Source organism: Mustela nigripes, chromosome 18 (assembly GCF_022355385.1).
Source record: "Mustela nigripes isolate SB6536 chromosome 18, MUSNIG.SB6536, whole genome shotgun sequence".
NCBI classification, from domain to species: Eukaryota; Metazoa; Chordata; class Mammalia; order Carnivora; family Mustelidae; genus Mustela; species Mustela nigripes.
In genome coordinates, this window is record NC_081574.1 from 6,872,308 (window position 1) to 6,898,236 (window position 25,929).

General features: G+C 36.7%; 1 protein-coding gene across 2 annotated transcripts in view; it reads right to left on the minus strand.

Annotated features, from left to right (window-relative positions):
* GPM6A (glycoprotein M6A) overlaps positions 1 to 25,929 on the minus strand; it is a 340,823-nt gene that overhangs the window by 125,007 nt on the left and 189,887 nt on the right. The window lies entirely within an intron of this gene.

The window sequence follows — 25,929 nt, forward strand, 5'->3', positions numbered from 1 at the left end:
ATCTCTACCTTTCAAAATCTTAACTACCCTTAAACGTTCACAAAAAAAGAATCACATTTGTGTGGAAACTCCCTGAAATCCCAATGGAAAGAAAACTAAGAAAACCATACCCAGTCTTATAAGGTAGGAGTTCACATTTATGACTCTCTCCTACTTAGTCATTTGTTCTTGGAAGACAGAAATAATGTTATCATTATATGTTTGATGGTTCTCTGATAAACAATTTAGTAAATGAGTAAAACTCTCCAGTCTATACAAATTCATCACATTTGATTAACCAGTAGAATAAACCAAATAAAAAATAGCACTTTATTATCCCAGAATATCTGCAATTACAGAAATTATAGACAAGGTGTACAAATTACATTATATATTTTAATAATTTATATTCCATAATAGCATAAATTGCATTATTTGCATATGCCTTAAGGACACAGCTAACAAATAATTTGCAAAATTAAGTAGTGAAAACAATTATTTTCATTTCTTCTCTTAGTATATGTTATTGTTTGAACTGCTAAAATACTATTTACAAACAGAAATGATGATTCAGTGACTGACATTCTAAAATATACATTTGTTTTGTTCTGAATATATTAAGTAAAATCAATGCATAATTGGTAAAAACCAATGTCTCTAATATACATTTGAAAAAATATATTGTCCTAAATTATCAGCAACAATGAAAGAAAACTCAGAAAAGGTAATACTAATGCTAAATTATTTTCAAAACTTCCCTACTTTAATAATAATTGTACTTCCTTATGCTCTTGTTTTGCCTTTTTTTTAAAATATTTATTTATTTATTTATTTGGCAGAGAGGCGGGCAGAGAGAGAGGGGGAAGCAGGCTCCCCCGCTCAACAGAGAGTCCAATGCGGGACTCGATCCCAGGACCCAGGGATCATGACCTGAGCTGAAGGCAGAGGCTTTAACCCACTGAGCCACCCAGGTGCCCCTCTTGTTTTGCTTTTTAAATGAGAACTACTTTGAATTAACTGTTACCTGACAAAATAATGTTTTTGTTTCCTTCCTCTGCTATAACAGTAGTGGTTCTAAGCTTAAAAACAAATTATTAAATAGTCAGACACTGCTTCAACATCCTCACTTTCATCTGTATAGAAAAAAACTAATTTAAAATAGAATCTTAGATTAAGTCATATGAATCCTATGATTAGGATAGTTTCTTAAGGACTAAGAAAAGAACTGAATACTTGTGACTTACTTATGATAAGTGTGGTATATTTCTGTTTCCATCAGAAATTTAAAAACTTTTTCTGACTTCAATGCTCCATAAATTAAATTAAGAAAGTTGGTATTTGTAGAAAACCAATTTTATAATACAGAAAGAAAACTTAATGACTTAAAACAATCCAGAGTTTATTCAAGCACAACATTAAAGCCTAACACTTGCATAGAATTACACACTTTGATATAAGCATATAAGATGAATGCATATTTTGATGTGATTCATTAAGGCAAAGCTAGTAAAAAAACACATGGATAAAATTTTATGAACGATATACTTTAAATATGTTTTATACTTTAGTAAATAGATTATATGAGGGAATACATAGGTTGATAAGAAATTACTTGGATTATGGTTTGGTCCTTCATTTTGTGACACTATACCACAGCATTTACAGACAAAATATTAAATAATTATAAAAATAAATTTTATTGCTACAAGTTCAAATCTGAGGAGAAAAATCAGGATTAATCTAGAGAAGTTCAAATTCCTTCTATGAGTGGCATCATATTTGCATAGCTTCAGAGGCTGTCTCTGAAATATTTATGAACGGAGGTGGTCATTCTAACATGTTCACAAATTTTTAAATATCACTTCCTCCAGTGGGCGGAGCATGAGTGGAGTTCCTAAAGTATAGGAAGGACTTAATGACCCGCATTTTATGAATACAGTAGAGAAGGAAGGACAGGAAGTTTACAGAAAAGCGACTTGGTAGACAGCCCCAGAACCAAGCAATCAATGTTAATATTATCCCTGTGGTACTCACCCTCAAAATCCAGAACCCATGACGCCCATGAGAAAGCATCATGCAAACACCAAATAAGAGATATTCTTTGAAACACTTGACCAGAACTGTTCAAAAATGTCAAGATCACACAGAACAAGGAGAGATTGAAACACCATCACACATGGGAGGAAACTAGGGAGATAGGACTGAATGCAAGTTCATGTCCTAGGTTAGATCTGAGAACATTAAACGGCATTAGAAATCCAAAAAGTCTTTAGTGTGTTGATGTCAATTTCTAAGTTTTAATAAGTGTACCATGTTTCTGTAAGAATTGGGGGAAGTTGGGTGACATGCAAGATGACTGTACTATCCTTGTAATGTTTTTCTAAATTTAAAATTATTTCAACATTAAACTACTGAAGAAAAATTCATTCTATGTGTATATGAAATAATCAATGTGAACTTTAATAAATGATGTAAAACCAAAGTATTATAGGCATTATTACTGCCATCATGAGCTCTACATATGCTGAATGTCTATGTGTGTGTCCATGTGTATGTGTGCGTGCGTGCGTGTGTGTGTGTAATCATGCATGACAGTGAACAGGATTGCCAGAGGTGAGGCAGTACAGGTCATGATGCAGAGCACAGACTCTGGAGCAGATTCTGTGAATTTGAATCCTGGCTGCTGCATTTCTCAGCTGTGAAACTAAGTCACCAACCTCTCCATGACTCTATGACCTCATTTCTAAAATAAGAACAATAATAGTAACTGCGTGTAACAGAGAGTCAAAGATGGCCACTTTTAATTCATTTCCTCTCTTCTTATGCATGCTGCCTCTTTCACTGAGAAGTGGGCTCTAATACCCCTCCCCTTGAATCTGGGTTAACTTTGGTGACTTGCCTTTATAAATGCAACGTGGCAGAAGAGGAATTCTTAGATTTCTGAGGCTAGATTGCAACAATCCTTGTTGACTATTGCCTGGGTGTCTGAGAGTACTTGCTCTTCCGAGACTCCCTCTCAGAACCCAGCCGCCATGCTGTGAGACATCCAAGTCACACACAGAGGCCACACACAGGTGCACTGGTGCAGAAGTCTCTGTGGACAGAGTGTCAGCCAAGCGCCAGCATCAACTGAGTCCTCTTGGACATTTCAGCCCAATCGAGACCCTAGATGACTGCAGGTGTCCCAGGATCTGGTAGCCAGTGTCACATGGAGGAGAAGAATGAACCAGACAATCCACACAACTCTGAGAGAAAAAAAATAACTGTTGTTTTCAATCACTAACTCTGGGGTTTCTTTATTAAGCATCATCCTTCCTACAGCTGTTTGGAGAATAAGATGAGTTAAGTGTATTATGTGAATTTTTACTATTGTTACAGTTATTATTCTCCTGTCTACCACAATTCCCTCAAAAGTGTACCCAAACTGATCATTCATCGAATTCACCTTCTCTTATGCAGACGCAGGAAAACAATCCTTTTTAGCACCTGCATTCATTCTACTCATACGTTGTCAACAGATCTCACACAGACTGTAACAATGAATCCAATAAAAAAAACTGCCAGGGGCGCCTGGGTGGCTCAGTGGGTTAAGCCGCTGCCTTCGGCTCAGGTCATGATCTCAGGGTCCTGGGATCGAGTCCCGCATCGGGCTCTCTGCTCAGCAGGGAGCCTGCTTCCTCCTCTCTCTCTCTGCCTACTTGTAATCTCTCTCTGTCAAATAAATAAATAAAATCTTAAAAAAAAAAAAAACTGCCAGAAATTTATTTATGGCTTCAAAAACACACACAGATAAATTAGCATTTTATATAAACACTAACGAGATTAACCTACTCACAGTTTGGATGAATTCGACAACTTGTTATTGACCCCCTGCCACAAGCCAGTCACCATGCTGGGCGCAGGGGATACAATGAAGGGCTAGAAGGATGTGGCCCTCTGCTTGTGTAGTCTGCAGACTCAGTCCAGCAAAAGGGCTGAAAATCACCAAGCAATTACGACAGAGAGCAGTATTTGTTCTGATACCAAAAGAAGAAATGAGAACACACAGCATTAACCTATGGTTTCCAACGTGTGACCCAAGTCACCTCACAGAGCTTCAGGGAACTCACAGGAGACTGCTAGATATTTTTAACTTTCAACAGAAAACACAGTGACATCTGTCAGGCACTGTTGGGCTGCTGTTACTAACTACTTAACAGATAAAAGTGCAAGTATTTCTTTTGGCCTGGAGACACCATGTTTCTCATCTATTTTGGTCACCATATTTCCTTGAATCAATTGAATCCTTTCAATGTATAGCCTTTATCTGGGGTTAGCTGATACAACCACCAACCTTCTGACTCTGATCCTCCAATCCATCCTGCCCAAAACCTCTGGACTAATTTCACCACAACTGTGCTTTCTCTGACAGAGAATATAAGATCAAACACACGACACATGAGACTTAGAAAAATCCTCCTTCTTTGTGTTCAAGAAACAAATCTAAGCTTCACTCTTTAAATAGGGACAGAAAAAAAAAATCTGTGGTTGGTTTATCTTGAAAAGTGTTTATTAACCTTTCCAAACACACAAAGATTTCAGCACCTCCTACAACTGACCTCTCTCTCTACCTGCTTCCCACTGGCCTAGAATGGAGGGCTATTTTCTTCTGTTTCAGTTTCTCCACTACTCCCATTCTTTGCCCTTGACATAAATCTATATTCAATTCCCTACCATATCAAAGACAGAAGACAGGAAAAAATGTGAAAAAAACATTCATCTCACAGGATGAGACATACCAAGTATTAGTATATATCTTAAAACTGTGATAATGTAAGGTAGGATGGGCCTCACAGAAATACCACAGAAAAAATTCACTCGAAGGTTTAGCTGACACCGCCCTCATCAAAGTTACCCTTGACTTTCTCTTGCTGGTTGTCATGGAAGTGTGATACCCCTGGTCTCTTCTTCCTTTGTGATCTCTCTCATTCTTTCCTTCAAGGACACAACACATCCCTTCTGGCAACTTAACATTCTCCTTCTTATACTCAGCCTCCTTCAATAGTGTTTGCTATCAATCTCTGTTCGGGGCCCCTTACGGGTCTACAAATACCTTCGTGTTGACTTGTTCAAACCAATATCATCCATGATCACATAATTACTGAAAACTTAAAAATGCAAAATTCCAATGCAGATTTCTCTCCTCCATCCTGAATCCATGCATTGAACTGCCTACTGGATATAGCTTTTCATCCTCAAACAAATTTAATCTATCCAAGACATAATTCTCTGAAAAACCTTTTTTTTTTTTGCTTTTACTTCTGAAATAAGGATATTCATAAGCCATACAAAGCACCATTTTTAAACTAAGTTTTTATCTACTGGAATATAGGACTTTGTGCTTTTGTGTGTGTCTGTAACTGCTGCGTCCTGAGCAGTTCATCTATGGCTGGCACAAAGTGGGTGCCCACTGTATATTTATGAAGTGATGAATGAAGGAATGAAGGAATCCAATAAAGAATGAAAAAAATACTTTTATAGATATATGCTGTGAAGTGTTAACCAACAAAAACTGCATTCCTGTCCACTGCTCTATCCCTTTTGCCCTATTTTTTTTTTCTCTATCTACGCTCTTCCCATTTCTCATTTCAGCTTTTACTTTCTAGCACATCTCTCCTCTGGCCCGCCCTGCTCCCCCCCACCCCCCTTCTCCTTTTATGGATTTTCACTGATGTCTGTTAATCGAACGGAACCACTGAAGACTGGGAGAGTGGGCTGGATCTGAACAGGGAAGGACAAGACAGAGAAGAGACTTGGAAAAGAAAGGAAAATGAGAAAGGTCGGAGGACAGAACTGAAAAGAACCAAAGAATGAAAACAAAGAAGCTTTACCGATATGTCAGAAAAAAAAACAAAGAGAGGGCAGGAGAGGGGTGTTTTCAATCTGGATATCAAGGAAAACATGTTTTTTTTCCTCAAAGAATTATCTTCAAATTGGTAAGATGTATTCAGTTCGTAGCCGTTCACCGAAATAACAAACATAAAATAAAAACATGCAGCACACTGATTTTTTAAATGTAACATTTTTGAGTCCCCATTGTAAGGCTTTAACCAAAACATTAGGAGGACAATATAAGAAAGACAAAACCATTACCCCCTCCAAACTAGAAATTTAATGAGGGAAACAGTTCTAAAACAAACTGAAGCCAGATTTTATTACTGTTAATTACTGGCATAGGCATAAATAAGAATGTTACAGAAACGTCTATCTTTAACATTACAGGGTAATTTCCAAGGTTGATTTTGTTTTCTCGGGGTTGATTGTTAAATCCCAACCAATGATGAGGAAATACTTAACCCTAACCATCTTTTGATCATTCTTGATGAACAAATCAGACCTGTAGATGTAGAGAAAATATGAATACGTCTATTCAAAATTAAACATAAATGAAAACACACAAAGTAATTAATTAGAGCTGATAGCTTCAGAGAAGAAACTCTGACATAGAAAGAAAATGAGGACCCCCGAAATAAAATTCACCGGGCCAACAGTATTGGTTTCATTGGCACTAAATGGACAGCTCATGGAACTAGGGCATTATCATGTTTGACCACAGTATGGATGGTAGCGGGATTAGAAGGCACCACAGTGCTATAAAAAGAGCCTGCATGTGAATGAGGCCAGCAGGGTTTTAGGCTTAGTTCTGTCACTAATTAGCTCCTTAATCCTACACAGTTAATTTCCTTTTGTAGAATGAAGATGATCTGTAATATCTCCTCCTCTCAAAAATGTTAAAAGGGATCCCAATTTTTAAAATTCCTTTCAATATGAGACTTTTGAAATGATAATAGCCTAGGCAAAATTACGTATTTTATAGCTGATATTTATATTCTGTTCACTGCCTCATCAAAACATCCATATTTGAATTTCCATACAAGCATACTAATAAAGAAGAATCAAATTAAAATATGCCACCTTCATTGACTTCACATATATTGATTGTCTTGGCACCTTTACTGAGTTATGGATACAGTACATCTGTTATGTCCATTTTATCTTGTCTTTATTACTTTATTCCCCAAATAGCATCAAGCTAAAAAAAAAAAACAAAAAAACAAAAAAAACAAACTTGCTAGGTTGTTGATGCCTTCTCCTCCTACTCTAAGAGTTGTCTGAGGTAATGGTCATAAAAAAAGAAATGAATGGCAAAAAATAGGAAGTGTTCTATGATTATAAAGACTTGCTTCTATTTGTTACCTAAAAATTTTGTCTTAGGCTGATTGTTAGTGAGCCATGCCACCAGTCTTGCTCCAGCTCTGCCTGTCTTGCTAATGACTTATCCCTTCCCTCTCTTTCCCGTCCAGAGCTCCATGGCAGTGCTGGCCCGCGAAGGCAGCGTCTCTGTGCCAGGACGCCAATCTCTGCCACCTGCGTATGTCATCTGCCATGTGCTTCACGGAAGGGCTTAAAAGGGAAAGAGTTGAATAGAAATTACCATTTATAGCAATTCCATTTGTTCTGAGTAATATTCGCATTTTCTCTGAAAGAGTACTTAATATTTTAGGGATGCCCCAACCTATTCTTTTTAAAATCCACGCAAAATCAATGATATATTTCAATCATCTAAGTGATTTTTAAACATCTAGGTCTTTGTATGTATTATGTTTATCCTATTAATATGACATAAATCAATACAGAATGGCACATTCAAAGCAATTCTTAGAAATTTCTCTCCATTTTGCCATTCTCTGGACAGTTTTCTATTCCTCATCTAGTTACCATCTTCTGAGAAGCACAGTTTCTCAATTTCTGAGCATGTTTAATCGACCACTATGGTTGTCATGCCAACCTACACAGAGAATTCTGAGCTTACATGGGGCATTTCAATACAGTGACCCAATTACTATCTGTCAACAAATTCACCAGCAAAATAAGGGGACTGATAGATTAATGAGATTTATTTCCTGAAATTGCACTATAGAGACATTTGCAAGTGTTGAAAGTACCATCAATTTTTTAAATAATCAGAATGCTGTATCACTTATTATACTATAAGTATGGTGCTTGAATCTTTTGCCTTGGTTATTGCCCTTATGAGTTTATTTTATGAAGTATTTAGCTTCACTTTCTCTACAAAAGCAAATGCCACTGGGGCATTTACTTATGTATGGTATAAAGGCCCATATTCTCCAAACTGGAAATTACCAAATAGAGAAATTATCTCAATTCTATACAATAGAATAGAAGTTTATGAAGGCATAGGCTAAACTGTATAATCCTGTTAACTACCGTTTAAGAAAGTCTTTATTTCGTTCAAAAGCAAGAACAACAAAAGCTATGGGTTGGACGATTTTGTGACATGATGAAGTCACCTCTTAATTGAAAAAAAGATAAATTGTTCCTTCTTATAAAGAAAAACAAGGCCAGCATAAATCCCAGCACTGCAGTGAAAGAAATGTGTGGACTAATTCTGTAGATATATAATATAAAAACATTTTACTCTCACTTGACCATTTCTTTTATTATATTTATAATAATTTGCTTTTGTTGTGTAAGTGTGTGTGTGAACACACACGTGCATATCTGAGGGAGAGAGATAGAGAATGAATAAAATATGAATGTTTCTATTTTTCTTTTCTGATAGATATTTCATGTGTTTTTGGATTAGAGATTCCATTTTAATATAATCATTCCATGTATAATCTCTATTTGCTGGCCAACAGAATATTGAGGCTCAGATGATTTTATTTTGTAAATAACACTGGATGACAGGTAAGGTTATTTTATGAAAAAAAACTACATATAAATGAAATGAATGAATAGAAAAGATATTCTAGTTAGATAACAAGAATGTAATAATGTTCTTACATTACCTTTGAAAATATTGGGTTCAAAAAACGTCTAAAATTAATACAAACATAGATAAGGAACTCTAGGGCATTTTCTTAACATTGCAAATAGGAACATGAAGGTCATGGAAATTAAGTAGTTCGCCATATGCCACCCAGTCAACCAGTGACAGCCACAGAATTTGGAACTCCCTTCATTATTCCCAGTTATGAACTTACAAAGTTCTTGGATATGCTGTATAAATGTTCTTATATGTAAAGGAAGACTTATTTCTGAGACACTAGCTTTACATGTTAAAATTGAACTCAAGAATTGATTATAATCATCTTAATTTAGGTAAGGGAGAAGAGCATCAGTGATCTCTTGCCTAATGGAGACTACTCAGAATAATAATAGTAAAATGGAAAGACCACTCTAAAACACACAAGAGAAATATTTACCACAAAATAGGGCCATTCATATTTCTCAGTCTTTGTCTTTTTCTTAGTCTCTCTCTCTCACTCTCTCTCTCACACACACACACACACACACACACTTTCATAAGTAAGAGCAAATTATTTTCCAAATGTTTTGTGTTTTTTATTATCTTTCTGAAAATTGAAATATTGTCCATCCCCAACACCTTTCAAAACATTTTCATATATCAACATCTTTATGAGAAGCATGTTTTTCAATCAAATTGCTCATAATAGCCTATGGCAAGAATTAATCAAGAGTCTTAAGGCTGCAACTGAACAAGAAGAGGGGAAGCCAGCATTAGGAGACATTCCTGAAGGACAAGCGAATCATGACCAATCGGATGATGAGAACGTGGAAGGTATTAATAGTGACCACCCAGGCTCTCAGGTTTGCAGACAGCATATATAAATAGTGACAGAATTTGAAAACAACGTATGGAGAGAGGATTCTGCGTAAATGGATAAATTCCATTCTGGACATGTTGCTTTTGAGGCCCTTATGTGTATCTGTGGCAGACAGCCTTCTGAGATGGTCCTCGGTGACCCCTGCCTATGGCATTCAAGCTTTTCCCAATCTCTTCCACTTGAATAAGGGCTACCTTTATTGATTTGCTTCTAATGTACAGACTATGTCAGAGTGCTGGAATGTTGTTTCCAAGCTACATTACAAAAGCACTGCGGCTTTCATCTTGCATGTTCTCTTCCAATGTCTCTTCTATCCAGGAGAAGCCAGCTACTGTATCATGAGGCAGCCTTGTGGTGAGGCCCATGTTTAAGAACTTGCAGCCTGTCCACAGGTGGCATGTGACTAAGCAGCTGAGCAGACCCACTCCCATGCCGGAGCCTCCAGATGAGACCATGGCTATAGTCAACAGCTTGGATGCAATCCAGCCACTTCCTAACAGGTTACTCTGATTTTCTCGTAAGCATATCATTGATAGCTTCTTACTTATATATTTATTTACATCTGGATATTGTATAGGTTGCAATCTATCTCAACTTCCACATCAAAAGACCCATTATTTAGTCTGCCTTGTTCAGCGGTACTTAGAAGAGTGGCTGGCACACAGTCATTCTAAAATAATTATCTAAGTGTAATCACAAAAACTTGGAGATTTGAGACGGATTTTAGCATGGATAGGGAGGCAATATAACATAATAAATGAAAATAATAATATATTCTAAAAGATTAATAAAAACCCACTTGATTGTCTACAATTTACCAAGCTGTGCCAATCATATAGATAATTTATAAAATTATCCTTTTAATAATGTATCAACCCCAACATATAGACATTATTCTTCTTATTTTATAGATGATATAATAAAGTCTGTTGATCAGAATTTAGTTGTGTGAAAAGAAACATGGCCAGCATGTGACAGAGTTGGGACTGGAAGCCATAGTTGAAGGTTCTGGTGGTTCTACTACCTTCCCTCTGGCAGCTGATGATTTTCACTGTGACTATGTAGAAGTTAGAATATAAGCCATTTGCCATTCTACTGCATTCACAAACCTTTTACATTGTGTTTACCAAAAACAGATCATAATTCCACTGTGACATTCACATCTGGGAATCCTGCAGTAGGTAACGAGGTGTAATTCTTAGGGGCAGTACTAAATGGAAGGCATAGCCTTTAAGGTCTTACATGGTACAAACTGTTTGCTTGTTTACTTTTGAACTAATGAGCTATGTAATAAGTTCCCACAGGCATTTCGTCCCCAGTACGTACTGAATTCACTTTGAAAGTGGTCCTAATCCAAAACAATAATTTCACCAATTCCTATAAAGTCCCGAGCTATGTTTTGTATGTGTTAGGCCTGTGTCTTCACTTTTTTCACAGTAAAATAATTACCTCAGATTATTAAGAGTTCTCTTCTCTAGAAAAATTAACTAGCCTGACATCATATGTGTGAAAAATGTTCAGTTATTTCTTCTAGAAAATATATGTATATTTGAACAGAGGAATGCAAAAAACCAGATAACTGTATAACACATGGTAATAACTGGGATCTCAACAGTAGCATTTTAACATTCATTTAATTTAATTTGTGAATTAAAAATGCCTTGTCACCCTAGTTACAAGATTTATAACCATTTTGCTATGTTTAGAGATGGCCTTTATTGGATCTTTCATGACCTCTGACATAAAATTTATTTATGATGTTTGTTAAATAGCTAGTGAGACTAACTTTGGTATTAATTGCAGCAACAGTTCAAGAGAGTCCAGGGGTGACAAAGAATCAATGTTTAGACCCTCCCCCTAAGCAACTGAGCTCCCACATACACTGAATACATGAGAACGGTTTCATTGTTTCATGCATTAGCATCTTCAGTAACTCTAAGTTTCCTATCGCAGTCAATTTCCCCCTTCATCCCATGATTATAATTTCCTCCCAGATCTACTGAATCATCCAGATGGAAGGCTGTGTCTCATTCCACATTTCACATCACTTTTTGAAGTAATCAAGAGCTTATGCACATGATCATAGATTTCAAAAATCCTTTTGATTTTCAAAAGCAAAATTGGGGGGTTATTATCCAGAAAGTTCTCATTTTAAATGACTGCCATCTCTGACTATGTTTTCCTCTCAGGCTTTGGGATTTCGAATCCATAATATCCATATTTTGATATATAAATTGTAAATCTCAGTTGGGAAATTCACCGTGAGTGTTACGCAGTGGCAATGATCTACCAGACCAGTGGTTCTCTATCTGTGGTCCCAGGATTGGCAGCTACAGTAAACTTGGGAAAGTGTTTGAAATGCAGATTCTTGAGCTCCACACCAGACTTACTGAATCAGAAACTGAGATCAGAAGCAGAGGGAGGGACAGAAATCTACGTTTCAACACACCTAAAACAGGTGCTATTCAAGCAAACCCGAGCTGGAAAACTTCTCTATTAGACTAGGGTACTACCACAACTTGTATAACTTAAGACAATACAGAAACCCCAAAGGCAACAAAGCAGCATGTCTAATGCAAAGTGCAGCTAATAATCATTCTTCTAAGTTATTTATTTCCAACACTTTCAGCCAAAGCCATCACCTCACCTCTCACAAAGGTTGTTGGTTTACTATTTAATAACTTTTGCGGGAACTCAGTAAAACTCAACAGTAAGATTATCTTTAAACCAGATGTTATAATAGCACCCAATTCACATTTATAATCTGATTAAACAGGGTAGATGAACACCCCCTTTGTGGTCCTGCTGCATCCAAAGAGCATCAAAAAACCATCCTTGGTTATGGGTTGCAGAAATCTGGAGGACGACATCTTGGTTCCTTACAACAAATTGTGAGCGTCTGCCACCCTCCTTGCGAATTCACTGAACACTGCCTTACCAAAAATTTACAAACATCACAAACACTCTTCAAAATTATTTTTTGGTCGGGGGCGGGGTGTGGAGGCAGCTTAACTCTTTTACTGACACAGATAGGTCTGATTTTTTGCTACTCTTCTCTAGTGTGTCATCTCTATTAAGCTCTTAAACAGGAGTCCATTCCTTAACAGAGCAAATGTAGCACAGAGTTGAAATGTAAGGATTTTTTTTTTTTTCCTTCCTCTTTGTGGCCTACATTTTCTCCTTAGAAAAGAGTGAATTTCCTCAGGAAAGTAATTTTACCAAGGGAAATATAAAATGCATTTTTTTACACGGCTCCAAAAGAGGTATTCAATTTTTGTCTGGCAAATCCTCAGCTGAATTTCACATAAAAGGAAACGAAGGAAATTGGAAATCCTTGCCAGAGGCTAGTTACCAGCAGAGAGTTCAAAGATTTCAGTGGCCTGATACGTAATAACATCTCCTTTCTTTTCTTCCTTTTTTTTTTTTTTCATTTTTCAAAATGGGGAACAACATTATTCCTTCCCAGCCCTGCATTCTAGCTCTGTTTGGTTTCCTCCTCCTCAGTATCTCAGGGTGAGCCCAGGCTTTTCTCTCCTCAGCTACCTCACTGGGCTTCAGCCCTTCTCCCTTCTAGACTCTTCTAGCTATCGACCTTCTTTTGAAATAAAAGTCATTTCTGTTTTGGCCAAACATATATTCATTTTCGTGGTTTCTGATGGTGAGCCAGTGCCGTTTCTGGGCAGCATCATTCAATGACCTTTTCCTTAAGCTGATGGTCTTTCATGCTCCTTCTCACCCCACAAACCACTAGACATTGCCATGAAGCTAAGAATCAACTGAAAACAGCTTTGGAAGAACCTCAACTTAGAAAAAAGACTGATCTGGGGCGTCTGGGTGGCTCAGTCAGTTAAGCGGCTATCTTCGGCTCAGCTCATGATCTCACGTCCTAGGATGGAGTCCCACATTGGGCTCCCTACTCAGCGGGGTGTCTGCTTCTCCCTCTGCTTGTTGCACCCACTACTTGTACACTCTCTCTGTCAAATAAATAAATAAAATCTTTAAAAAAGAAAAAAAAGACTAATCTGAGTGTCACAAAGTAAAACCATATAGGGAAGAGAGATATTGATACTTTTATATACAAAAGTAAAAATTTTAATATTGTAGTGAGGGAGAGGGCTGAGGTCCAATAGATACCTCCAAAAGACTTATCCTTGTCACCCTAGAAATAGGACATATTTTCCAAAAACAAACAAAATTCCCTTAGTCAAAATGTATAAGCAGAACACTTTTGATATGAACATGATTCAGGTATTTTTCAGATTTAGTTCTTTTTTTCATTCACCTTATTATGGTTTCTTAAGCAGCATGCATTTTTAATAATGAATTTAAAAGAAATATGAAAATTTTTTGTTTCAAATAAGATGACCCTAAGAATACAATTACAAAAAAAAATTACATAGACTTCTATGTGGTCAAGATCAAATGATCTCAAGAACTGTAATTTGCGGTAGATGATTAAACACTGTCACAGAAATTGAAAAGGAATCTTCCTTGAGACTTGACAAAATGGAACATAAATAGCTAAACAGAATATATAAAATGCAACCAAAATAAAATTACACATGTACCAAAGCTAACCCAAAATCTTGGCTGGAGAAATAAACTGCTTCACTTAATCAATGTATGCTAACCAAACGTATGTAAGTCAATTTTTTTTTTGTAATATTAGTGTTATATTAATTGTACTGAATGGAAATCATCTAAATTAGGGATGGGACTCTCCACCCTCTGGGACAAAACTGATTTAAAACAATCTAGTCCAAAAATAAAATAAATAAATAAAAGAAAATAAAAGAAGTCAGTCCATTCTATAGCAAGATCGGGTGCAGTTCATGCTTTCCTATCCATTCTCATTTTTTTCCCTCATACCCACATATAAGAAATTTACAAGGAAAATTATATATACCTACATTAAGTAATGGGCATTTCAGTGTTCTTCAGTGCTGTCCTTAATTATTGTCTACTCCAAAGCCTAAATGATGGCTTCATAGTATTTCTAAAACATAGATGATAAGACCCTTCATTGAAGGCTTCTCTTTCTTGTACAATAAAACATGAAAATAACCAAAAAGGTAATAGTTTAAGTTAATGTCTGGCTTACATTCCTTATTAAAGTGGTATGTAATTGTTTGTCCCTCCAGGATCACAAACAGCCTTGTAAACTTATCTTAGATGATATAAGAACCACCCATGGCAGAATTGCATTCTCAGCTTGTGGGAGATGAGATTCCATTGAATGATGGAATATAGATAAAAAATAATTTTGGGGGTGTTATTTATCCAGGGAAAAACAAAGCAGATATTTCACTCTCTAGATGAAAGGACATGCTGTCTTCTCTGAGACAGACAAAATAAACCATACATCTTAATTTAGCACTATGTTTAAGAAGTCCCTAAAATAACAAACGTTGAGGTCACATGACCTCAAAAATGAGAAAAATGCTAGCTTCCACCATCATATATGAATGCACCAAACAATAATATCTCCAAACATTTTGCCAATTTTTGTTAAAAGGGACACAGCAAGTTAATGAGCTCACGAAGAATTTATAGAAAGTTTGATGAGCTTCCCATACTCCATGTAAATATAATATGCAAATCTTAATTATACCCCATCATGTATTATTTTCTATTTTCTAAAGAGAAATGATGAACATATTTAAAAAGTTTCATAAATGCAGACACTAACAGTATAGCTATATTGAAATACGACTTTTTTGCAGCTGAAAATTGTCTAAGATTAGCAATGTGGTATGGTTCAACCTAATATATCTACAATATAGTTAAGTAAGCCACAACTTACCCAATACATTTAAAGATGAATGTCTTTGAATACGTAAGGCTGAAGCAAAGAGGTTATGTCAAAAACAGAAGGAGAGGGCACCTGGGTGACTCAGTGGGTTAAGCCTCTGCCTTCTGCTCAGGTCATGATCTCAGGGTCCTGGGATCAAGCCCCACATTGGGCTCTCTGCTCGGTGGGGAGCCTGCTTCCCCCCTCTCTGTCTGCCTGTCTCTATGCCTACTTGTGATCTCTCTCTGTCAAATAAAGGAATAAAATCTTTAAAAAACAAAACAAAACAGGAGGAGATGCGCTAAGAATCTGATACAGATGGAATGGACTGGTAGCGAAATCGATTTTTCTTATTAAGCAGAGGATATTAGATTTAAATACAGACTCTGTATTTTTAATATTTCTAAAAATTATGCAGTGTGTGGTGGGAGAGAGGCAGGTAGAATCCAGCTGCCTGAAGAGACCTCAACACCAGTAGGTAATAACGGTGTTGCTTTTGCACCACTGCAGAGTCTGATAGAGCCTCAAGCACTAGAGCACAGGCCAGATACCATGATGATGACAGATCTGGGAGTGTGTACAAACTCTCCTCTCCAGCTTGCCCGAAACAATGAGTAAAACCTATTTAATAATCACGTAAAAATGGCAGCACCCCTAGATATACAGATGACACAACCACACATCATCATGAGAGAGCCATCTATCTCATTTATGAGCAACTCCCAAGTCTTTCATGTTGTAGAGATCAAGGCCAGAAGGAAGTGTTCACCACCTCTTGGATGATTAAATTCACATATTTATAAATATATAAAAAAACAGTCTTGGGGCGCCTGGATGGCTCAGTGGGTTAAGCCGCTGCCTTCGGCTCAGGTCATGATCTCAGGGTCCTGGGATCGAGCCCCGCATCGGGCTCTCTGCTCAGCAGGGAGCCTGCTTCCCTCTCTCTCTCTCTGCCTGCCTCTCTGACTACTTGTGATTTCTCTCTGTCAAATAAATAAATAAAATCTAAAAAAAAAAAACAAAAAAAAAAAACAGTCTTTTTTCAAGATTATACTTTTTGGCCTGACTATATATACCTGGCATATAAAGCACGACAAAATTCTACATGTTCAGGAGGGACCCACTCTCAATTTTGCCCAACAAGGATATCACATGTTTATCCCAAAGCATAAATTAGAGGTTAGTATGCCAAAATACTCGTACACTAGAACTGCAGGGAGGAAGAGATGATCCTTCAAATACTGCGAGAAACCCTCCGCACATACCATTGATTAGAGCTTTCACACTATGCCTGGATCACAACCACACTCTCGGGCAACTGTTCAAGGTCGCATACTGGTAAAAATATAAAAACCAAAAGCATAAAAGATGGCAAAGGAATTGTTAATCATTGACAGGCTAGCTTTTAAATTTATGAACCTGAAAATGAACTAACTGGATAGAGCTTTATAAAGACCTTATCTTACTAAATTGTCCTCTATGATTTTAAACTGGTATTTCTTCAGCAATTTTGTTTTCCTCGACCAACACTTATCAATGAACATGGAGGGCCTAGGGTCAGCAAGTTCAGACACCACTATGCTATATTATTTTCTTTATTCGCATCTTATAAAATGTTCTGAGACTAACCTCCCAGGTTTCAGGAACCATCTGCTGAACTTGAGGGTTCAATGTATTTCACTTAATTGCTGGAACTGTAATGCAATATCTATGTAGGCTCTTTAATAATAAAATTGAATATCTATTCATTTTCATGAAGGCTGCTAGCAAACTGTATTTTAGCTCAAAGAATCAAAGACTTCTTTTAATTCAAATCTAAGGACACAAAATGGAGTCGTGGCAGCATTTTTCCAAGCTAGGTTTAGATCTGTTCTTGTTTAGAAAAGGACTGAAATGCAGTGAGATCTGTTCTTGTTTGGAAAAGGATTCCTCCTTCCTTTAGACTGAATAGTTGACATCATCTTTTTCTTCTTCCTCCTCTTCCACATCTTTCTTCCCTCTCTATACTTTCTTTCCCTCTTCTCCTAGTCTCCCTCACCGTCACCAGAACCACTAAGACCACTACCATCACCACCACCATCATCATCCTCACCATCATCACCTTGTATGAATGGGGCTATATTCAGAGCCCCCTGCAGGTTGGGATCAAGAGCAAAAGCTAAAATCCATTCCCTTAAGGGATCTGTACTTTGCAAAATAAATGATAAGAGAAGCCCTTCATTAAATGCTAAACAAACTTTAAGAAAATAATTGTTCCAACAATTCAAAAAAGTAGTTAACCCTTTAGCATCCTTTAATTTTTGAAACCGTGTGCCTCAAGGAAGTTTGCTCAGTTATGTTTTAATCAGTCACCATGTGTTATGGAACACAGGAAAGGAGATATGGAGAGAGATCTAAATTTAGCAGACTCTTACAATGTGGCGAGTATGATGAGAGGCCTATCCACCAAGTCATTTTCATCAAAAACTCACATTAAAACCACCAAACCCAAAGATAATGGTAGAGGAAATTAATTCCCCCCAAAATATGGGTTTTCCCATACTTCTCAAAAAACCCACTCCCCAAAAACCAGGACTGACTAATACAGATTAAATTACAGAGAAAGTGAGATTCAGTCGGAAGAAAGAGTCAGGGCTGTAGCAAGTCATCTGATCTGGGAAACGGAGAGTTAGCTGGCCAATCAGTATGAGAGCTGACTACAAAACCTGCTGGCTTTTCTGCATGTCTGAGGTTTATAGAGAGAATCTGAGTGTATTATTTCTAAATTCTAGATCTTACAATTTAATTACAATTTTCTATTGTGGATGGTTGACTAAAGAAATTTAAAATGTTTCGAATTTCGAGTTATTCTCTAAGTAGTATTCACAGTCAAGTTTTATCACAAAAAGATGAGATTTTTAAAAATTTTGATGAAATTTTTAAAAATTTGATGAAAATCTATACTTTGGAATCTCTGAAGTATAAGTAAACCATTAAATGAATGTGGGTTTGGTTAGGTGTGGGCTCTACTGAAGAGCATCAGAACATCTCCAAGCTGGGGCACCTGGGTGGCTCAGAGGGTGAAGCCTCTGCCTTCAGCTCAGGTCATGGTCTCAGGGTCCTGGGATCCAGCCCCACATCGAGCTCTCTACTCAGCAGGGAGCCTGCTTCCCCCTCTCTCTGCCTGCCTCTCTGCCTACTTGTGCTCTCTCTCTCTCTCTCTCTCTGTCAAATGATGAATAAAATCTTAAAAAAAAAAAAAAAGAAAGAAAATATTGGGGCACCTGGGTGGCTCAGTTGGTTGAGCATCTGCCTTCAGTTCAGGTCATGATCCCAGCATCCTGGGATCGAGTCCCACGTGGGCTCCTTGCTCAGCAGGGAGCCTGCCTCTCCCTCTACCTCTGCCTGCTATTCCTTCTGCCTGTGCTCGCTCTCACTCTCTCTCTCATTCTGACAAATAGATAAATAAAATCTTTAAAAATAAATAAATAAATAAATAAATAAATGAAAATACATAGTAATGTAGGAAATGTGGAGAGGCATCTCAAAAACTGAAAAAAAAAAAGAGGCTCTGTTTTGAGGAAAGGGATTTGGCCATGTATTATTTCTTTATTTGATTTATTTAGTAGAGCTTCTTCTCATCAAATAACCATAAAGGAATATAAGCAATTATAAAGAAAATGTTATATTATTTGAAAAATATCTAATTCATCATTCAAAGAACCTTTCTAATGGAAGAAGTAAACTGCATTAAAAGAAAGAGAAAGCATTTGCCAAAACACTGAAATTTCTATTATTAGAGTAGAAAATGATAATTAGCAAAATTTTTCAACTGATTCACTTCTACTTGAGAATAAATAAAAAGCATGCATGCTCCACAATAGGAGAAAATGTGTGTGTTATGTTTCTAGCATCATTCTCAGAGAAAGACTCTATCAAATTGCTCTCTTTTGTAGAGGTAGGTATAATGAAAAATTATTTCTCATATGATAGAAATTTAGGTCGAAAAACATTAATTGACTTAAACTATGTGCCAAAATGTCTTTCTTTTGGAAATTATTCTGTTGTGCACAGCAGTAATGTTCCGACATGTTGATTTACCTTAACACTTGAGGAACACACATCATTAAAAGCTAAGAGTCATCTCTTCCCTTCTCCCTCTGACCTCAGATTTGCTCATATTGTAACTTAATTCCCCACTGCACTCTACAACACATCCTAGTTAGCTCCTGACTTTTACCTAGAACTAAAAAGTTAAATTCCCCACTCACAATTTGAAAGAAACTAGTCAGTTATCTTGTGTTTTTTTCTGTTTTTCTCCCCTTTTATTTTCACAGAGCAAAAGAGATTTCTTTCAGATTAAGACTCTCCAAGACAATGGTCACAACTTGAATAGAGAACACATGGGAAAACATGAATTATTTTCATAACGTCAGCTAATCCACAGCTGTGCCACCTGTTAGTGTGGATGATATCCAAAAGGATTTTGAAAACAAGCCAGGCAGTCTGTCTTCGATGTATGAAAAAGGAAACTGTCAAACAGTTTGCATGGCGGGGAGGGGTTTACGCTCAAAGGAAAATGGGGGCCAAAATTGACAAACTAGCAGTTATCTTCCATATTCTATGAATCACACATGAGCCGTTTGCCTTCTGGACTAATTAAGGAATAAGTAATTTCTAGAACCATTTTGAAGTTATCACTCTAAGTACATTCTGTATCAGTATCTCAATCCACTACAATGGACTTCTCACTTAGTCTCCTTAAATGTTTAAGATTAAGTTTCAATTCAGGGAAAAATGAAGTCACTATATCAAGCAAGCACTTTCATTTTTAAAGGTTACTATACTCATTCTAATGATACTGTAAAACAAAACCTAAAACAAAACCTATTGTGTATCCTTTATCTTACCAAGATGGTGGAACATGTGTTATGAGTATTTTGGAACTCTGAGACAGATAGCACCACAGTTATAAAAAAACATAATTAAGCAACTGATCCAAAAAAAAAAAAAAAAAAAGATAGGAAGATGACAAAATTCTAAAAATATTGTATCTAAACTGCAGAAGTCATAATAATCAAAGTAATGTAGAAGTTAAGGGAATATCTACTGAGTCTTATGAAAAATCTTAATGTTTCCCACTGGCAAGTGTCTTCGGGCTACATTTGATAACCATGTGATGATAATTTCTTAGACTCCAGTATTAACTGCTAGTAAAAGCAGAGCTGCCAAATCACAGGACAGATTTCTCCTACACACTTTATGAAATCTGAATCTCTGTGTTTCCTTTAGCTTTGTTATTCAAATATTGAGAAGGCAACTAACAACGGTTGTTGGGATGAAGTCCTAGCTGCCTTCCCTTCCCTTGTTCATGAGTCTGCAAGTAGCCAACATCCAAGATGGATATGGAGGCTAATTAATTCTTCTGTTTAAATGACTCCTTAAGGGTTTTTGATGTTGTGGTTGTTATTTTCCTAGCCACTGTTCGATTGATTTCAATGGTATACCATTAAAGATTCAAATTCTATTAATAAAGCAAACACTTTGATGCATCTGGTTCTTTGACTTCTTTGCAATGGTTCTCAAAATATTTTACTACTAGTACTTGCTAACTGGTAGGTAGTGGTTTTAGGTTGAACTAATCATTCAATTATAAAAAACGACTGGTGAGGAAAAAACTCAGAATGACCTAGGATAAAGAGTAGTGTCAGGTTGAGATTTAAGTATATAGTAAGTATACATTTAGTTCAGCAGCCGCACAGCAGGTCAAAGTTGGGGAAAATTTCTTAACATTAAGCCTCTTTACATAAGACTCCTAAAAGGATCTGGACATTTGTTTCATTTAGAGCTCTTTTGATTGTCAAGAACAGAGATTCACTCAGATTAGCTGAGGCATGGGAAGTTCCATCACTATAATGGTATTTGGAGGAATCGAGAGACCCTCGGGGCACATCAAGAAGCATCTTTTCTCAGTTCTCAAGGGGGAGTCCTACTGAGCCAGCCCATCTTTTTGGAATAAAGACTCACAGGTGATAGATTGCTGGCGGGAGCATGTAGGGATTGGATACCCTTGGCAAAGCTGTCCACATTTGGCCAAAAAAAGCCAAAATTGGTGACAATGAACACAGCCATAAATTACAGAGCACAGCTGATTAGTGCAGTAGAAGTGTGTGGTTGAAACAGAGCCACTTAAATCAAGCTGTGGTAGGCCGGTTGTTGTCAACATGGAGTACAGTGCAGGGTGTGGCCTCAATCTGACTGGCTGTCCTCATTACTACTTTGTGACTTCGGTCAAGTTAATTAATCTATCTGATTTTTAGTTTCCTCAATATTAGCAGCATTTAAGGTCATTGTGAGAAGTCAGTGAGTTAATTTATGGGAAGTCCTTAGGCCACTATCTGGCGTGGAAATCACTGGGCAATTTAAGTTGTCCAATATCCTCTTTTGTCAGAAAGCCAAAGCTACCTCTCTTTTCACTTATTACAGTGGTGTCTTTTCTTTAGGGATGATGTCTGTCTGAAAAAGAGTTAGGCTGCAAAGTCATCTTTCAAGGCAAAACTAACAGGAATCAAAAAAATTTTGAAGAAGAACTTCAGTCAGCCCATAAATACGATACACACGCTTCTGTGTGTCGACTTCTTCATGGTGATGCATGTAGAAATGTATAATATAAAAGGAAAAGTACATAATTATGAGCAGGCATATCAAACATAATTGCACAGTATTAATTATGAGATAAACATTAAGATTGAAAGAGAGAAAAAAATAAACCTGTGTACTGTCTGTTCATCCACATATTCTAGTTGGTTGTAACAAGCTAAGGATATGCTGACATGACACATGCAGGTTGGGTTAAGGACGAATGAATGACGGCCATTAAACGGCAGTTACGCGATCAGTGTTCAGATGATGAAACAATGCCTGGTCACATGAGCTTCAACTTCTACTTCCTCTAGTGACGTAGTCCTCGAGGGTCACCAAGCATTGATTTCTCTTGAGGAGAGGGTAAACCAGGCATCAGTGTTGGAAGGGAGTCAGTGGTTGCCTCTGTGCATAGCTCAAGAAGCTGACACACAGGGCACCTGGCTGGCTCAGTGGGTTAAGCCTCTGCCTTCAGCTCAGGTCATGATCTGGGTCGTGGCATCGAGCCCCGCATCGGGCTCTCTGCTCAACAGGGAGCCTGCTTCCCCCTCTCTCTCTACCTGCCTCTCTGCCTACTTGTGATTTCTCTCTGTGTGTCAAATAAGTAAGTAAAATCTTTAAAAAAAATAAAAGAATAAAATCTCTTAAAAAAAAAAAAGCTGACACACAGATTCATACACTGTTGCTAATTACAGGAGAAAAACATGATAACATTTTAGTCATTATCTTTTCAGTCCATGAAACATTTCTGGTATATTACATGTTATTTTGAGTCTTTGTTTCCTATGATGTAAATGTTCAGAAATGAAGTCAATCAGTTTTTGGCTATTTGAAATAGTTCAGCTAACTTATGAAGATTCCAGCTTGCTAGTTCTTCCTGTTTACTATTTCCTTTCTATCTCTGTACAATTTTGTCACTTCTTCTAATCATTAATTCAGCAGCTCTGACCCCCTCCTAATTCAGTAACTCATTCACTGAGGTTGTCTATAAAGCAGTGGTCACCCACCTGCCTAGCAACCTGAACACACATTCACTAGTTCAGTAATGGTCAGACTTACTTAAATCATTTACATATTTTCCCAAAGGACTGGGCAAAATGTATGGGCATAGTTGCATGCCTACAAGTCATAAATGTATACATTTTAAATCTTTGTAAAAATCTCTTCATGTACTTTGCCCAATCCCACTGCAGTAACTGAAACCCTTGTTGACATGACTGGATGACCATGTACTTCAATTTTTGACAACAGGGATGCTTGGTCTATTATGGCTGAACTTCAGGGCCAAGGTTCAAAACAGCTTCTTTCCTTTTCCCCCTTTTTTTCCTCCAGTATCAGCATACTGTTGCTTTGGTAGGACTAAGATCAAATGACTGGCTTTTACTTAGAGGGCATGTTTTACAAAAAAACCCACACATTTCTTAAAACACTAGCTTCCCATTCAGCACAGTGAGATACTCACCTTTTGGGACAGCAGCAGAAATGGATGTAGCAACAGATTAATGACCCCATCTCAGTTTCACACCAAGCCATGGAGCAGAGTGACTGGTGAGGTCACCCACACTTTTAAATTATCCTCTCTCCCAGGATGAACATATATAGTTAGATTAGGGTAAATATTAGGACTGCTTTCAATTGCCTTTTACAGATCAAATAGGGAAGGAAGATCTCGTTATGAAGAAAACTGTATTTCTTATGGGAGATTTTTTAAGTTTTTAGGTAATAACTACGTATTTTTTCAGATATGTTTAAGAAATCACAGGCTTCCATTTTATATTGTAGTTGAATTTGGAAGCCGACATGGATAAATATGTGAATTCAAGTCTTTCTAATTTGTAACAGAGAAAAGTAGATTTAAATTGTAAGAAGGGACAGGAAAGCATTTTTCAGATGGAAGAGAATTCTGGTATATGTGAATTACTACTTAAGAAAATCCTATGCAATTAAGAGAAACAGGATGAAAGTTAATGCAAAGTGCTGTTGTCCTTTAAAGCAGACGAATCATTAAACCGGTCCACCTAAACTCTTAAAAAATCTCTTATGATTAACCTGCTTGTCAAGTAGCTTTCCAACTTAGATCCTCTAAATTGCATTGTTTCCTCTAACCCTGCACATACACAGAGAGCATTTATGTGCAAATATAACTTTCTAAAAACAAGCTTATATAGAAAAGGTTTCACTGGCAGAGTTGAAAGGAATAGACCAGGAATGGCGAGAGTTAAATCTTCTCAATTAATTTTTTAAAAAAGCTTAATCATAGATAACTTTACTTACATATCTTTATGTAGTTTATGTACTTACAACTTTCCATTTATAAAAAATTCTTTTCTACCACTGTTTATGATTTAATATAATTTAAATATGAACACCTTAATGATTAAAAAAAAAAAAACCCTTAAAAACCAAAAATCCCACTGCGACAGGAAGTTCTCTCATCACATTGTTGCTGCTTCCACCCCCATGAAGGATTTTCAGTGTTACCTGAGAAAAACATCATAACTGATTACATCATTCTTCTCGGTTCCTGCCTCTACCAGGCTTGCTCAGACATTTCAACCTGTTACCACAATCCACGATTTATATCAAAATTGTATTTAGTGCAATGAATATCACTTCTCTATGTGAAAATTACCAGTTTATCTTTCCTTGGCCAAGAAGCAATCTCCTTATGTGCTATAAAAAAATATGAAAATAAGATATTTTGTTCCTAAATTGAAATAGTCAATAGAGATGCCTTTCAAGGATGAAAATTACCATGAAAATTTGCCATTTCAAATCATTGGTGAATACTTAAGCTATTTGTTCACACAATAAAGATAATGGAGGATTTTTTTATTGAAAAAATAGATCACATAATCTCTATGTAGCTTATTGTGTTTCTTTACAGAGTATCATTAATAAGTGTGCTAGTGACTAAAATTTGGGCATTACCTTATCTATTAACGTTCTCTATTGCTTTTATAAGACACTTAAATATTTAATGTCAATAGTCTTTGATTATATAGATGTGTTGACTATGTGTGTGTGTGCATGTGTATGTGTGTTGAGAGTCTCAGCAAAGCTCAAAATCATGAAAACTGCACTAGCTTTCGAATTACCTATTTTTTCATGTAAAACACTTTTTTAAAATCATGAATTTTCATACATTCAAAATCAAATTTGACAGCTAAATCTTTCGAGTACTACTCTTCAATCTTACCTATGCCTCTCTTTCCAGCCTAAGAACACAAGAGCGTTTTGTATACCATTACATAAGCCTGAGAACAAGCATGAGAGAAAATGCTGGGGATTCTGAGAGAGACCTATGGTTCCCTCCAGAGCTACCACTTGTCTCACACACACACACACACACACACACACACACACACACTTCTTGAGTGTCCAAATCATTTGAAATTGTCAATATTTGGCCATTTCTAACCTATAAAAATGATCATTTCACTTTAATTTATACAGCCAGATATACCTCCAAAGGCTTAAAAATGAATCAGAAAACATCCTTCACATTTATTACTCAGAAGTTGATTATGGTCAACTCCATAGAAAGGAAAACCTTAACATCACTATGCACTCTGAAAATTTATGAACCTTTGCTCCATCTATATTAAAACTAAATCGTGTCCCCGCAAAGAAAAAAAAAAAGATTTTTTTTTACGACGAGGCACCAACTAAAACAGAATAAATATACGCTTGGTCTTTGTTCTATCAGATGTCCATTCAAAGCTATCGATAATGGTTACATCATCAAATTTTTAGCAACAACAAGCTCCAAATACTGCGTCTGTGGCTCACGCCAGGAGTCCCCTGACCCAGCTCGACAAGCATGAAAACATGAAATAAAGGAAC